At 39.0% G+C, this 16115-nt stretch overlaps 1 protein-coding gene and 1 pseudogene across 5 annotated transcripts in view; both read right to left on the reverse strand.

The window, feature by feature from the left end:
• Positions 1–16115, reverse strand: part of OTUD7A (OTU deubiquitinase 7A) — a 385873-nt gene that overhangs the window by 272325 nt on the left and 97433 nt on the right. The gene's annotated exons all lie outside the window — the stretch shown is intronic.
• LOC100597518 lies at positions 11426–15413 on the reverse strand (annotated as a pseudogene). The gene has a single exon (XR_004030482.1). The product of XR_004030482.1 is annotated as a DEP domain-containing protein 1A pseudogene (transcript).

Raw genomic sequence — 16115 nt, forward strand, 5'->3', positions numbered from 1 at the left:
CCTTTACATTGTGCAAAACAGTGAGGAATACAATGACTAATGGTGCAGTTTGATGCCACAAGCTTGATTCAAGCTAAGGTGCCAGCAGTTTTACCACCATTACTTCTTGTACCATGGCCCAAATGTTCACATAGTGAAAAAGGCAAATGACTTTTTCTTTTTTTAACAGACTCCCCAAAAAAGAAATCTCCAGACCCAGGCAGTGTCACTGGAGAATTCTACCAAATATTTATTTATATTTCCATAGGTTATTGGGGGACAGGTGGTGTTTGGTTACACGAGTAAGTTCCTTAGTGGTGATGTGTGAGATCTTGGTGCACCCATCACCCAGGCAGTATACACTGCACCCTATTTCTAGTCTTTTATCCTTCACCCTCTTCCCACTCTTTCCCCATGTCCTCAAAGTCCATTGTGTCATTCTCATGCCTTTGCATCCTCATAGCTTAGCTCCCACTTATGCATGAGAACATACGATGTTTGGTTGTCCATTGCTGAGTTACTTCACTTAGAATAATGGTCTCCAATCTCATCCAGGTTGCTGCAATGCCATTAATTCATTCCTTTTTATGACTGAGTAGTATTCCATCATATATATATATATATATATAGTGATATATAAACTGTGATATAGATATAGATATAGATATATATGCCACAGTTTCTTTATCCATTCATTGATTGATGGGCATTTGGATCAGTTCCACATTTTTGCAATTGAGAATTGTGCTGCTATAAACACGCATGTGCAGTTATCTTTTTTGTATAATGACTTTTCTCTGGGTAGATACCAAGTAGAGGGATTGCTGGATCAAGTGGTAGTTCTACTTTTAGTTCTTTAAGGAATCTCCACACTGTTTTCCGTAGTAGTTGTACTAGTTTACATTCCCACCAGCAGTGTAGAAGTGTTCCCTGTTCACTGCATCCATGCCAACATCCACTATTTTTTGATTTTTTTGATTATGGCCATTCTTGCAGGAGTAAGGTGGTATTGCATTATGGTTTTGATTTGCATTTTTCTGCTCATTAGCGATGTTGAGCATTTTTTCATATGATTGTTGGCCATTTGTATATCTTCTTTTGAGAATTGTCTATACATGTCCTTAGCCTACTTTTTAATGGGATTTTTTTTTCTTGTTTTGAGTTCATTGTAGATTTTGGATATTAGTCCTTTGTCAGACATATAGATTGTGAAGATTTTCTCCCACTCTGTGGGTTGTCTGTTTACTCTGCTGGCTGTTCCTTTTGCCATGCAAAAGCTCTTTGGTTAATTAAGTCCTAGCAATTTATCTTTGTTTTTATTGCATTTGCTTTTGGGCTCTTGGTCATGAAATCCTTGCCTAAGCCAAGGTCTAGAATGGTTTTTCCAATGTTATCTTCTAGAATTTTTATAGTTTCATGTCTTAGATTTAAGTCTTTAATCTATCTTGAGTTGATTTTTGTACAAGGTGACAGACAAGGATCCATTTTCATTCTCCTACATGTGGCCAGCCAATTATCCCAGCACCATTGTTGAAAAAGGTGTACTTTCCCCACTTTGTTTTTGTTTGCTTTGTTGAAGATCAGTTGGCTGTAAGTATTTGGGTTTATTTCTGAGTTCTCTATTCTGTTCCATTGGTCTATGTGCCTGTTTTTATAACAGTACCATGCTGTTTTGGTGACTATGGGCTTATGGTATAGTTTGAAATCAGGTAATGTGATGCCTCCAGATTTGCACTTTTAATATTATTATGAAAATCATTTTGACATTGTGAACCTCCTGAAAGCTTCCCAGGAACCCCAGGGGTCCACAGACCACAGTTTGAGAGCTGCTGGAGTAGGGGTATGAAGGAGGTTCTCCTGGAATAACTGGTTGGTCTCCTTATTAGTCTAGTTGGCTGGCACAGAAGAAAGAGGGAGAGAGTGAGAGAGAGAGAGAGAGACAGAGATGGTGTGTGTGTGTGATTATGTGTGTGTTCCTCTATGTGTGTGTTTGTGTGTGTGTGTGTGTGAAAAAGAGAAGAGAGATAATTCTATTTAAGGAGGAGAGAGATGAAGGGAAGGTGGGAAGAGGGGAAGTGAAAGTGGGAGAGATAATAAGGGAAGATAGGAGAGAGGGAAGGAGGAGGAATGGAAGGAGGGGGAAAGCGAGGAAGTATTAATAATATGTGGCATACATGGTTTTCAGCCTGATGGTGCCAGAAGCATTTGAAAACACAAGAGAACTTTATATATCTGAGGGCGAGCTAGAATGCTACAGGGTGAGAACTCTCAATGGGGCCTTTCCTGTCCATTAGTACCAGATAGGAGGCATCACGTAAGGAAAACCTAAACTGTGCAGTCCTTAAACAAAAGTGCTGGTCTTTGGCTGGGCACGGCGGCTCACGCTTGTAATCCCAGCACTTTGGGAGGCCGAGGCGGGCAGATCACGAGGTCAGGAGATTGAGACCATGGTGAAACCCCGTCTCTACTAAAAATACAAAAAAATTAGCCAGGTGTGGTGGTGGGCGCCTGTAGTCCCAGCTACTCGGAGAGGCTGAGGCAGGAGAATGGCGTGAACCCGGGAGGCGGAGCTTGCAGTGAGCCGAGATTGCGCCACTGCACTCCAGCCTGGGCATCAGAGCGAGACTCCGTCTCAAAAAAAAAACACATACACACACAAAAATTGGCCGGGCATGGTGGCAGGCGCCTGTAGTCCCAGCTACTCGGGAGGCTGAGGCAGGAGAATGGCGTGAACCCAGGAGGTGGAGCTTGCAGTGAGCAGAGATCACGCCAGTGCACTCCAGCCTGGGCGACAGAGTGAGACTCTGTCTCAGAAAAAAAAAAAAAAAAAAAAAAGGACTGGTCTTCAACGTCAAAGAAATTTTCAAGTAAGAATGGTGTTTTCACTGAAATGCTTCTCAATCTACCTTCGAGCTTTGGCCTTGCCTGTTTGCTTGTTTTCCATCCAGTGGTGGCCTAGGTCTGTTAACAGACTGGCAGCCAGGCAGGCAGCAAGGCAAACAGGGGTGTGCAGTGGCTGGTGGTGTCTACCTGGTGCCTGCTAGAAAGGGGTTATGAGCTTAAGCCCTTCTGCAGAGGCACATCATGTGTCACAGAGCAAGGGAGCAGAGCTGAGGACTCCAGCCTCACCTCCAGTGGGACTCCACTGAGCATGAGGAGCCCAGCTGCTGCCCCTTGCTCAGTCTTGCCCCACTGGCCATGGAGTTAGCTGTGCCCAGTAACACTTCAGTGCCTGTGGACACCTGCTTTCAACTTCCACACCTCTGACTAAGGGCCTGTGGGTCCTCTGTTGCTTTTTCTTTCTAAACACAGAATAACTCTTTTACAGTGTATCTTTCTTTTTATTTTGTAGTTTAAGTTTTACATTATTACCATTCATCATTATTTTAACTTTCTCTTTACTTATTAAATTGGAACAGGGATTTCTATTGCAAACAATAATTGTGAGAATAATGTAGACATTAAAGAAAACCTTTTTGTTTCTCCTCTCAAGGTACTTTTCAGGGCCCTGGAAATGTCTATAAGACAGTCTTGCTTATAGTGTGGTCTCAGAGAAGGCCATAAAGTCAGCGCTGACACACAAAGTCACTGTCCTCGTGATGTAATCGACTATGGCCTCAATGCTCCATCCCCCAAAGCTAACATGGCCAGGGTGACAGAGACAGGGCTGCCCTCTCATCCATTCACTGGGTCCTTTCTGAGGACAGGAATGCATAAAAACCCAGTGTACCCAACACACACACACACACACACACACACTGCTTTTAGTAACCCTGAACCAGCTCAAGTTAAATAAGAATATGGGGATAGCCTATGCAAGATAAATAAATTGGATGAGATCAGCTTACAATTTACCATTATTTGGGATTTTGACAAAACTTCTGGCCTCACACCAGCTACTGTGGACCTAACAACTACTCAGCATCCCTCTTGCTTCTAAGGAACAGTACACACAAGAAAGCAGTAAAGATTGTATACTGGGTATGTGGGGGCCACCAAAGTTGCTCCATGACATAGAAATGATGGCAGGAAACCATCCTCTTCCTCAAAGCAGGAGGTCTCTCCTGTCTCTTCGGAGCCACTGGAATGCCACTGGACTGAGCAGGGTTAGATGGCACAGGCACACATCACATGGAGGCTCTTTAACCTCTGTGCCTGTCCAGATGAACCCAACTTCACTGTGCTGTCATATCCACTCCCATGCCCCAGTTCCTGCTTTTCTCTAGGGCAGAAGCAGATCTCATTAATCCTGCACCTCCTAGTGCTGAATCTCCAGGGAACTTAAGTTGGAGCCCAGACAGCCAGGGATCCAATTCTAACCCCAAAGTTTGGGGAAGTTACTTCATCTCTTCTTTTATACAACGTGGATGGCAATGGCACCTTCCTCATAGGGTTACTGTAGAGATGAAAAGAAATAATATATATAAACACATAAAGGGTTCTTGGCGCAGAGAAAGGACTTGCTAGAGGTTAGATCTCACTAGACCACTCCTAGCACCACTGCTACTGCTACCACTTAAACACAATGGTCAAGAGGACAACTGCAATATTATTTCCAATAACCCCAGAAATACATAAATAAAAACGTGAGATACAGACTAATCAACAATGTAACAAGGAGATTTGGGAGCCAGGCCCTAGACATTACCAGCCAGCTGCAACATTTTCCCCTGGAATTGTACCATGGGCCACCCTGGCCCTAAGGAGACAAAATCTCTCTTCCAAGACACAAACCCACAGTCACTAATGAAATGTCAATTACATTTCAAAGTGTAATCGTGGGTCACTTTCATCTGGACAAAGCATTTTATATGGTAAATTAGAATTTAATAAGGAAGCCCTTTAAAATAATTCTATAGAATTCTTTGAGCATTGTCAGTGCCTTGAGTAAACAAATATTCCACAAAAATAAATATGAGGATGTGAAGAGGCTTCACAAATGAGGTTGATCCACTGATGATCCTTAGAACAGATGTGGCAAGAACTGTGTCACCCCACAACAATGGCCAGATTCTCACTTGAACAAGCACAACAATATTCAATGCAGGTAGTTTGACACATTTTAAGGGAACTCACAAAAATAAATGTCTTCGATTTTTATTTCATATGAATCCTAAAACGTAAGCTTTCATTTACTTTTAATGTTGACAAATTATCAAAATGGACTGAGGGACCTTAAAAGTCATGTAGTCAAAGTTCAAAAACTACCTCAAGATAGCTACTTCCTCTTAAACAGATATAAAACTGTAGAAATGGATAGTATCATTTAGATAAAAGGAAATACCAACATGTCTGTCACACACACACAAAAAATCAAACACACAAACAAGCAAAACAGGAAACAATAGTGCCTTCCTGCTAAGCATGTGGTCATCGCCCTCTGGGCACACGGCCAAGAACGACCCTGCTGTGTAAGTCAGGAGCTTCAGCTGGTCTCATTCTACTGAGTCTTTCTCCAATCTGGGCCTTTGACTCTAAAATTAGCAGGTACGATCACACAAACTCTGCAGAAACCTCTCTTCCCCGATGCTCTTCTAACTGCATTTTATAAGCATCCCACATCAGTGCCAGAACTGTATTCTCCTCTCTAGCTATGGGAATACTGCTCAAACCCGAGAGCAGACATGGTCATTTATAAAGACTATGACTTGCATTGGAACATCACAAAACTAATATGTTCTAAAAATATATAGCAATCAACAATTCACCCATAGTGGAGAGGATTATTTTGCTTCAGCTCAAGACTTTGCCAAGCTCCAGACCTGGAGCTAATGGCTTCTTTGACATCTCCAACTGGATGAAGCACAACTTCCTCAAATTCAACACGACTCCATCAGAAATCATCAAATCTCCACCCAACACTGCACCCCATCCAGTATTTCCCATACAAAAAAAAACTGGGGAGCTTTTTCAATGTCCTGATTTAGCCTGGGCTTCAACCACAGTGATTTTGATGTAATTTTGATTTTGATGTCTCGGATGCTATCTAGGCATTGAAGTGTTTTTCTGACCTGCCCCCTCGCCAGGGTTTAGAATCACTGCTGCTCTAGATATTTTAAATCCCTAATAATTTAATGGGTCTACACCTCCTCTCACGGGTTGTCAATCTTAAAATGCTCTAAGATTGCTATAACCCTCTACTCAGGGACACTGCAGTCCATGTCAATGTGCCATTGGGAGCTGTGCAAGGCAGCAGCTCTGTATTTCCAGGCCTCGAGGTCTCCAGCACTCCATGCTCTCTTGTAGCAGCTATCAGCTCTGTCTGTGTATTAGAATCACTTGAGCATCTTTTAAAAGACACTAATGCTCAGAGATCCTGAACCAATGGGCTTGATTGAATCCCACTGATAAATTTTTTAAAGGTCCCCAGGTGACCATAATGTGTGGCCAGAGTAAAGTACCACTTATTTGGCACCTACCCCAAAGAGAATTACTAATTTCTGCAAGGTATCCAATGGCCATGTGTGCATGAGTCTGCCCTTCTCAGGGCCTACATTCTGCTTATCCTGTTCACTTCTCACACTTTCCTCCTTCTGAGTCCTGCTTCTTTAACTGCCTCACCCAATAGATCGTGGCTTACCACATTGGCATGCATTTTTGCTTTTTTGTTTTTGAGATGGAGTCTCGCTCTGTCACCCAGGATGGAGTGCAGTGGTGTGATCTCAGCTCACTGCAACCTCTGCCTCCCGGGTTCAAGCAATTCTCCTACCTCAGCCTCCCGAGTAGCTGGGATTACAGGTGTGTACCACCATGCCTGGCTAATTTTTGTATAGTAGTGACAGGGTTTTGCCATGTTGGCTAGGCTGGTCTTAAACTCCTGACCTCAAGTGATCTTGCTGCCTCAGCCTCCCAAAGCGCTGGATTACAGGCGTGAGCCACCACACCTGGCCAAAGCCATGCTTTTACACATAATATTCATGCCTCGTCCATGCTTCCCTCTACTCCGCATCACTTACTCTGGACTTGTACCAAACCTGAACATCACTGGAAAAAAATCTTAGAACTCTGATAACTAGGCTGTCTTCAAATTTATATCATATAGGCACTAAAAACTGCTAAATTGTTTTATTTTCATGGCTTTGTTATTCCCCAAGATGACAATTTCATACTTTTCTGTTTTTCTCAAATTTCCAACAAACTCTTTACCTTCAGTCTCCCTTATAACTTTGCTACCTACTCCACACAGTGGTCTAATGGAGAACTCTTGATCTTCCTATCATTATTCTTCAGCTTCTGTACCCTCATCCTTCACCCTTCTCTCACCTTACCTCCTTTTGGATGCTACCCTCCTCACCTGCTAAAAGTTACTAAGGGACATCATCCTTCCAACTAGCCCCGATTTCCACTGTTTCATCACTTCCTTCTTCTCTATATGAGATGTTTTTAAATTGCTCATCTTAAAAATGAACTTCATATCTCCCTCCAGCTACCACTCCTTTTTATGCTGTCCTTTATAGCAACAATCTTTGAAGATTTATCTATACTCTCTGTCACCAAATGCTCACTTCTTCTCCCTTCATTTTATAAAGATACTTTCACTGGAATTAGAATTTTAGTTTTGCGGGGTTTTGTATTGAACACATTGAAGTTATCTTCCATTGTCTTCCAGTTTCCAGTGTTGCTGTTAAAAGATATCCCATATTCATGGACCAGAAAATACAATGTTGCTAAGATGGCAATACTGCTTAGATTAATTTACAGATTCAACCCAATCCCTTTCAAAATTCCAGCTGGGTTTTTTTCAGAAATTGACAAGCTGACCCTAAAATTCATATGGAAATTCAAGGGATTGAGAATACCCAAGATAATCTTGAAAAACAAAGGACGACTCACATTTTCTGACTTTAAAATTTACGATAAATCCACAATAATTAAGATAGTATGGTATTGGTATAAACCCTTGCATTTGTATCTGGTTGATTCTTTACAAGAACAGCAAGATAATTTTGTGGGGAAAGAACAGTTTTTTATTTGTTTTTTTAACAAATAGTGGTCGGGCAACTTAGTATCCACAAGTGAAAGAATAAAGTTCTATTCTTACTTCACACTGTACACAAAAATTAAGACAAGATTGATCATGGGCCTCCTAAACCTAAGAGACGATAGCATAACAACACTTACTTAGAAGAAAACATAGCAGTAAATCTTTGTAATCTTGAGTTAGGTAATAATTTTGTAGGTACAATAACAAAAGTACAATCAACAAAAGAACAGATAAATTGAACTTCATCAAAATTACAAAAATTTATAGTTTTTTCTCAAAGAACACTATCAAGAATGTGGAAAGGCAACCTACAGAATGGGAGAAAATATTTGCACAATGTACATCTGATAAGGGACTTGTATACAGGATATATACAACTCAATAATAAAAACACAAATAACCAATAAAAATGGACAAAGGATTTGAACAGATATTTCTCCAAAGAATACATAAAACTAGTCAATAATCACATGAAAAGATACTCAATATCACTAGTCACTAAGGAAATGCAAATCAAAATCACAATGAAATATAACTTCACACCCACTAAGATGGGTATAATAAGAAAGACAGACAATAATAAGTGTTGGCAAAGATGTGGAGAAACTGGAAATCTTATACTCTGCTGGTAGGAACATAAAATGATACAGCCACTTCAAAATACAGTTCAGCAGTTCCTCAAAAAGTTAAGCATAGAATTCCCATACGACCCAGACATTCTACTCCTAGGTATATACCAAAGAGAAATGAAAACGTATCTGTATATGAATTGTCATAACAGCATTATTCATATTAGCCAAAAGTAGAAAAACCCAAATATCCATCAACTGATGAATAGATACATGCAATGTGATATATCCATACAATTGAATATCATTCAGCAATGAAAAGGAAGAAAGTACTGGTACTTACTACAACATGGATGAACCTTGAAAACATTAAGTGAAAGAAGCCAAACACAAAAGATAATATATTATATGATGCCATTTGTATAAAATGCCCTGGTAAATCTGTAAAGACAGAAAATAGATTAATGGTTGCCTACAGCGGGAGGCATGTGTGTAAGTCACTGGTAATGAGTAAGAATTTCTTTCTGGGGTAATGAAGTGTTCCAAAATTAAATTGTGCGAATAGTTGCATGTATCTGCGAATATACTAAAAATCAATAAACTGTACTTTTAGTGGGTGAATTATGATATGTGAATTATATTTCAACCAAATTGGTTTTTCAAAACTAACAGTAAAATCAATGATGTGGTAGCAATTCTGCAGTGGCAGGAGTGGTGGCCACAGCTTCCAGGCATGTTCCTAAAACTCTGAGGGAGGGGAATTCTCCTCTCTGCTCACAGAAGCTGTGGTCTCAAGGGCTTGGAGCAAATCCTCATTGCTTTTTTTTTCTCTGTCCTCCCACCACTTAACCCCCACACAGATAAAGTCATAAAGTACAAGACAAAGCAGGGATACTAAAGCCCTGGTTATCTGATCAAAGGACACTGAAAGGAGCACAAAGAGCCAGAAAGACTGTGAAGAGGAGGAGCTCAAGAAAGTAACCCTGTAAAGTGAGGTGTGATCTTCTGGCTCACCTCTAAGCTGTGCATGCACGAATCTAACCCTAAACAGTATACCAAAGGCTTTGATTATAGAACTATAGGACTAGCTACCATCCAGGTCCCAGGCTTGCCACTGAGTGGTGCATAAGCTATAGAAGAATCCAAACAGCATTGTGAAAGCTCTGAAAACAGACTCAACTTTCGAACCACATCCCTAAAAGGGTCAGAACTTGAAGCCTGAACCTAACTATGTAGATTGCCTGATAAAACAAACAAAATCAATATTCTCCTTATGATAAGACATAGAGTCTGTAATATTCCAAATGTCCAGGATTCAATCCAAATTACTTGGTACACAAATGACCAGGAAAACCTTTACTACAAGAAAAGAGAAAAACAACATATGCTACTCCGAGACGACAAAAATATTGGCAAAAGCAGACAAAAGCAGCTATAATAACCATGCTCCAAGATGTAAGAATAAACAAATGTAAAGACAGAAGTCGGCCAGGCGCGGTGGCTCACACCTGTAATCCCAACACTTTGTGAGGCTGAGGCAGGCGGATCACCTGAGGTCAGGAGTTCAAGACCAGGTTGACCAACATGGTGAAACCCCGTCTCTACTAAAAGTACAAAAATTAACTGGGCCTGGTAGCATGTGCCTGTAATCCCAGCTACCGAGGAGGCTGAGGCAGGAGAATCACTTGAATCCGGGAGACGGAGGTTTCAGTGAGCGGAGATCGTGCCACTGCACTCTAGCCTGGGCGACAGAGCGAGACTCCATCTCAACAACAACAACAACAACAACAACAACAACAAAAAGAAGTCTCAGTAAAGAAACAAAAGATATAAAGAAGAATCAAGTGGAAATTTTAGAGATGAAAAATACAATAGCTGAAATGTAAAAAATGTTCTTTAGATGGGTTAAATGGCAGAATGGAGATAGCAGAGGAAAGTCATTGGACTTGAAGAGAAATCAATAGAAATTATCTAATTTGAACATCGGAGAGAAAAAAAATGAAAAAAAATTAAGAGACTCAGGAAACTGAGGGAAAGAATTCAAAAGGTTGAACATTTGTGTCATCAAAGTCCCAAGAAAGGAGTAAGAGTCTGGTGTGGAAAAGAAAATTTGACAAATGGTGGCTGAAATCCTCCCAAATTTAGTGAAAGACAAATTTATAGATTTAAGACACTCAGGGAACCCCAAGCAAAAGAAAATAAAAGAAATCCAGGCCCAGACAAATCGCAATCATGCAGCTGAAAACCAAAGACAAGATTTTTGACAAAAAGCCTGAATACAGCAAGGAAAAATCACCGCATTATAAATAGGAGAACAACCCTCTGAATGACTGCAGATTTCTCATCAGAAACCACAGAGGCACAACATTTTTAAAGGAATGAAAGACAAGAACTGTTAACCCAGAATTCTATACTAAGTACAAATAATCTTCAAGAATGGAGAGGAAACAAAGATATTCTCAGATGAAAGAAAATGAAGAGAATTAGTCAATGGAGCTGCTCTGAAAGATATGTTAATGGAAGTTTCTCAGACAAGAATGACACGGGAGGGAAACTTGAAGCTTCAGAAATAAAAAGCAACAGAAATGGTACCTATATGGATAATATAACAGATTCTTCTCATAATTTTTTTCGTTATAGAACTCCAAATAATTTTAATCTCAATTTGCAACATAATCCACATTTTACATATCTATAAGCAATAAAAGTTTTAGTATACAAATGCCTTAGAAAGAATTCAATTTGGTCCAATAATTTTATAGCCAGGATAAAGTCATATTTATAATTTATAATTTTCTGTCAAGGTTTTTAATAAAAATCAGTAATGTTAAATGGAACACTATCATTTTATAGAGAAATAGTATGAAATTACATTGAGAAATGAGAATAGTCATTAAACATTGAGATTTTATTACAACCCAGGCATTATATATTTCTTCACACTTAAGGAATAGATATGAAACAATCTTGAAGTAAAAAATAGAAGGCAACTTGCTTCAAGTTTGTACCAAGTCAATCAAGCAGAAACCTGAAGAAGCTTGTTTTAAGATGAGAGTCATTTATACTTGGCAAGTATTTTCTTCCAATGAAAAAATAAAGTCAATGTGCCATTATCTTGACACTTATAAAAATGTTTATAAAAAGCATTTAGGCCACTGATTCTCACAGTTGGCTGAATATTGGAATCACCTAGATTAAAAAAAATACTAATCCCTATACAACATCCCCAAAATTCAGATCTAATTAGTAAAAGTTAGGCCCTGGGCATACAGGCTGTTTTAAAACTCCTCAGTTGAGTCTAATGCACACCAGTTTGAAAACCACTAGCTTAGAGACCTGTTCCATCATCATAGAAGTCAGTCTTTAGCTGAATGATTCTATACGCCCTGATTTCAGTGGGTAATGTTGTTATTTTAAGCATCTGATAGGTGTATCTCCCTTGATTAAAAAATAAATACCTTATGGAAGAGATTATATGTTTTATTTATCATTGTCTCCGCATATCTGGAATAATGAAAGGCACATAGCGGTTGCTAAATAAATATCTTTTGAATGAATATATGATTGCCTTATACTTCTTTTACATCCCCATCTTCTAATAGATTATGAAAATTAGAATTCAAAATATATATATTGAACAAATGAATGACTGAAGCAGTTGGGGATAATATTTTAGGCAAAACCAAATCCGATAAAATATATACATATTTTAAAAACACATACATATATATAAATAGATCAAAAGTGGAAAAAGAATATATAAAAGAGTGCAACATTTGGGAGCTGAGAATTATTTCATTGAGTTTTCAAATATTCTTCACATTCTTATACTTAGAAACAAAGAAGTAACCCCAAACAACTAATTCATTAGCTAATATCTCAGAACTTGCACATTTGCAGATAAATTTTCTTTTAAAAACAGAATTATAGTTTAATCCCTAACACAGCTCAGTTTTCAAAATTCAAGTAAATAAAATTTTAGCACACATCATGATAGCCTTACTGGATAGCTGTGTTAAAAACAAAAAGTATATGTTATGTGCTCTCAATTGAGATCTAGTTAGTTTCCTAGGAGTCTCACATTGATAAACATCTATTTTGGCACTACCTTACATAATGTGTTTATTTAGAAATACCTTATTAATGACAGACTTCCTTTTGAGTAGTCTCAGATATGGCTTCATTTATCAAAGTTCCACAAGTATTACATAATTTTTAATTCAGCTAGTATCTTAGACTACGGAACTTTGGTTTTCTTAAAATCAGCATTGGTTGCTTGACTGTAGGTTTGTCACCAAAAAGTGCTGCTTCACTCTCCGTGGTTGGAAATCTTTTCTGATATATCGAAGGATATTCCTTCTGAAACCGTTTTAGTTTTTTTCTTTTCTCCTTTAGAGGTAAACTCCTGTTTTTAACAATATTTTCTAAAAGTTCTGCAATTGCAGCTTGAGAGGTAGAAATTTTTTGCTCATCAAACTCCTGAGCACTAATCTGCTTACAGTATGAGTAAGTTGGCAAAGGAGCAAATAGTCCATCTCCAGGATTTTCAATATGTCCCTTTTTTCAGTAGTCGAGATGTTTTTCCACTGCAGTCTGTAAGTAAGAGGGTACTTGAAGAATTTCCTGATCATGATCCATTAAGAAAGAAACTAATCTTCCAGCAAGCTCATCAAGATCCACTTCTTCAGCACAGCATAACACACATTGAGAAAAGGTATGTATCAACAGTGATCTCACACCCATTGCATCATGAAGTTTGGGCATATCAACATTTTGACTCATTCGGGAAATCATACACATTAAAAGCTGAAGCTTTCTATGATTTGGTGGGGGAAGTAACAAACAACATAACTGTAGAGCATTGATGGCAACCCTCTCTAAATGAGGTTGCAGCAAACTTTGTGTGCCAGTCAACATAGAAGAAGCTGGAAGTAAAAGAATCTTCTGTAAGTTCTATTGTACTTTTGCAGTCTTTCATTGATTGTGGCACTAGACTCTCCAAGTTCACTTTCCATAGCTGTTTGCACACTTGTGCTGCCTTGTCCAACATTTGGTTTCATGATAATTTCAGCCACTGGTGTATTGATATAACTGAATCTTCTTGTACTACTTCTTAAAAGCAAACTCTGAGACCTACAAAGCTGTTCTGACTTGCATTTCCCATTACACAACTCCTCTTGGTCTTGAACAGTCAAAGTAGAGGTTCTCTTAAAACCAGCACTGAATGGCTTTTGAATATTTTCCTCTGAATGGAGATTCAACAGGAATTCCTATTTGGGCTTAGACTCTAAAAACAGTTTATTATTTTGTCCTTCCATGTTCGGAAAAGATTGAAGAAAGACACTGGATGCCTCTTTACTTGAATTCCCTGACACATCTACAATTCCTTCCAAAGAACAGCACCTTGGTTTGCTGTTAGAGGATAGATCATGCATACTACTTAACCCTATTAAATTACGACAACTTCCTCCCATTATGTCATTAGCACTCACTCTTCTGTTTCTTAAATTAACTAGCTGCATTTTCTTAGCACATCTTTCTTGAAATCCTGGATTGCTTATCTGTAGTCTCTCAGTAGAATCTGATTCTTGTTTTTTTTTCTCTATGAAGCAGACTGAGAAGAAGGCACTCAGTTGATCTGAAGGAATTCAAATTGTTTAAGTGAAGGAATTTTGAAGACTGTGGATCATCTTGGATTTTATGTATCCCACTGGATCTATCTGAAACTGTGATGTAGCCATAAATAACTACCAGGAAATGAAACAAAAATTAAGATGTAACCAAAATGTTCACAAATAATTTGTAATATTCAAAAGTAAGTTGAGGTTCAGGGAGATCTAGAAAATAATCTGTGATTGTTCTGAATACATGTCGTCCAAATCCAACATGAGTTGGATTATTCATATCATTGCTTCTTGGCCAATTTGCTAGGCACTTCATGCCAGATAATACCCGTCTGATTTATTTTGTAGTATAACTACTCCATGTTTACTTGTATTGGCCATGTTGTACATTATATATTGGGGAATTATTTGTTTTGGATTTATGGCTTCTTCTAGGGATGGAACACCTAAAATAGTTTGCAGGTAGATCAGAATAACATATCTCCAAACTTCTTCAATGTCTTCCTGGCTTAGTTCTCTATCATCAACTGCATTTTCTTGATCTTCATTTATTATTTCATGCTTTATTTTCTCGGCATTTTCCTGAGATAAATGTAATCCATGCTTTTTAGGAGTTCTACAAGATGAGTTTCATAATTTAAAAATACTGTATCTTTGGAAGAGTTCTCTATGCTGTTTTTTCTCAATTCTGGATGCCTTCGTGGTAGAGTTTTAAGTGGCGAAGTTGCAGGAAATCTGAAGAGCTGGTTGTTATCATCAACGTTTTCTGATCCCCACCTCCCTTTGATATCTTCAATTATATGATTCTTAAGAAATTTCCTCAACAGTTGGATAGTCTGTTGCCTTGTAACTTCAGGACCAAAATTGCTATTATTTCTTAATAGGTCATAAAGCCAATCCACTGCTTCTCCTGCTGTGAAACAATTGCCATATTTTTTAAAGTGTTGTCCATGTTTTCTTAGAGGCATTCCTGCTCGAAAAGATGTGGTAACCTCATTCCACAGCTTGGTGGCCCGATAAGGCCCGGGAGTCACAACCCGACTCTCCATAGGTCTGTCAGCGCCCGGTGGCATCCATGGCGGTGTAGGCGACACTCAGGCCCAGCAGCCTGGGCAGTGGCGAGTCTCGGCACAACCATTGGCCCTGCCACCGACTTGTATAGCATAGAGGGCTGCACGGTTTGGCCTCATAATTTCTATACAATATCTGTAAACTAAAAGTGATGCCAGGCACAGTGGCTTATGCCTGTAACCCTAGCACTTGGGGAGGCCAAGCCAGGTGGATCGCTTGAGCTCAGGAGTTTGAGACCAGCCTGGGCAACTTGACGAAACCCTGTCTCTACCAAAAATACAAAAATTAGCTGGGCATGGTGGCACACGCCTGTGGTCCTAGCTACTCGGGAGGCTGAGGTGGGAGACTCACTTGAGTCTGGAGGCAGAGGTGGCAGTGAGCCGAGATCGTTCCACTGCACTCCAGCCTAGGTGACAGAGACCCCATCTCAAAAAAAAAAAAAAAAAAAAAAAAGTGATAACACTGGTGGCATTTTCAGTGTCTGCAGATGTAATACATAAGACACCTACAACATAAAGGGGGTGAAGTAAAGGGACCTATATGGTGGTAAGGTTTCTAGATTCCATATTAAGTAGTTAAATGTTGTTCTACACAGACTGTGAAAAAATAAGTACGAATATTGTAATCTCTAGAACAATCACCAAAAAGTATACAAAGAGAATATAAAAACAGAAAAGTTAAAATAGAATACTAAAAAAATTCAAGCATCCCAAAGATAGACAGGAAAGGGGAAACAGGTACAAAAATGAAAGAACAAACAGTAAACAAATAACAAAAAACTGTCCATCTAAGTACAAACAAATCAATAATTAAATGCAAAGGGCTGAAATATACCAATTAATAGACATCGATTGTTAGAATGAATTTAAAAGTAAGACTCAACAATAT

The sequence above is a fragment of the Nomascus leucogenys genome, chromosome 6 (assembly GCF_006542625.1).
Source record: "Nomascus leucogenys isolate Asia chromosome 6, Asia_NLE_v1, whole genome shotgun sequence".
Taxonomy (NCBI): domain Eukaryota; kingdom Metazoa; phylum Chordata; class Mammalia; order Primates; family Hylobatidae; genus Nomascus; species Nomascus leucogenys.